We start from the raw sequence: 1,646 nt of genomic DNA on the forward strand, positions 1-1,646 counted from the left end.
ATCAGGAACTGCTCATCAGCTGCCAAGTACCATGCAAACAATAAAGCATGGTGGAAGCATCATGCAGTGCGGGTGTTTTTCAGCAGCAGGGATGGGGCGACTTGGCAGGGTTGAGGGAAAGCTGAACAGAGCAAAGTAAAGAGACATCCTTAGTGAAAACATGGTCCAAAACAATCAGGACCTCAGACTGGGCCGAAGGTTCACCTTCCCACAGGACACACAGTCAAGACAATGCAGGAGTGGCTTAGGAACAACTCTGTGAATGTCCTTGAGTGGCCAAGCCAGAGCCCAGACTTGAACCCAATCAAACATCTCTGGAGAGACCTGAGAATGGTTGTCCACCAACTGTCCCCATCCTACTTGACAGCTTGAGAGAATCTGCTGAGGAGAATAGCACAAAATCCCCAAATTCAGCTGTGTAAAGCTTATTGAGTCGTACCCAAGTAGACTGAAGACTGTAATCGCCTAAGTAAAGTACTAAGTAAAGGGTCTGAATCTTGTGATATTTCAGTTTCCTGTTTTCACATCGTCACTATAGGGTATTGCGTGTAGATTGATGAGGTGGGGGAAAAATGAATTTATACAATTTTAGCCTAAGGCTGCAACATAATAAAATGTGTTGCAGTGTGAAGGGGTCTGAAAGCACTGTATCTATAATATGAGCATATCCTCACAACAGCAACTCATTCCCATTTTACAAATAGGAGTGAAGCTTGTCAAGCCACTGGACTGGAAGTCTGCCCTGAGGCCACTCCTCAGAGATGGTCTAGGGAAGGCTCTCTTGGGTGAAAAAATATTACAATCATGAAGCTTATGGTATTGTGGTCTATTGAGGTCATAACATGAAAGTACATGGTGAAAAAGTACATGGTGTCCCTCTGTACCCTTCTGACATGTTACCTTACTCTGCCCCGCTTGTCATTTCATCTTAAGATTCTAATTTATTTTCTTTTTAAATTCAATTTCTTCACATGCATCTTCCTGAAAAGCATCTGCTTTATTCTGTTATGTGCTTCTTTCTGTGGATATAAATAGACCTGCATTATTTGTTCATACCACTGTAAAAAAAAGAGTGTTTTATGGATGATGAGCAGTGGCCTAAGGGGTCTTGTGCTTTTGACCCATGAACTAAGTACTGCAGCAGGGGAGGGATGTTGGTGACCAGAGTGATCCAGACAGATCAACCCCCACCCAAGGAAGAAAGTCAGGCCAGTAAAAATATCCAATTAGTTATGTGACATTGTTTTTGACAAGGAGTGCAAGGTTCAGATGATTGTATAATAGGTTTTATTGATCATCTCAGGTGGTATTGAATATTGAAATGGAAATTCACCATCCAAGGTAATAAGGCATTGTCATTAAAAATTCCAGGCTTGCAATCAACAATAAATAAATGAAATCTTAACTTTTTATATTCATATTTTCAACTATTATTATTGTTGTAGCTGCTGCTGGAGCTAGTGTGGTGGTGCTATTATTACCATTATTATTATTGTACCCCCTTTCATTTAGTATTAAAAGTTAAATTTTCTCAAATTTTCTTACATTTACATCATCTTTTAATACAGAAACATGACTTGGTGAACATGCTCAGACTACACCAATACGTTCACCTATTTAAGAGGCCACCTTAATAATAGTACATG

The sequence above is a fragment of the Sprattus sprattus genome (genome assembly GCF_963457725.1).
Source record: "Sprattus sprattus genome assembly, chromosome: 10".
Lineage (NCBI taxonomy): Eukaryota > Metazoa > Chordata > Actinopteri > Clupeiformes > Clupeidae > Sprattus > Sprattus sprattus.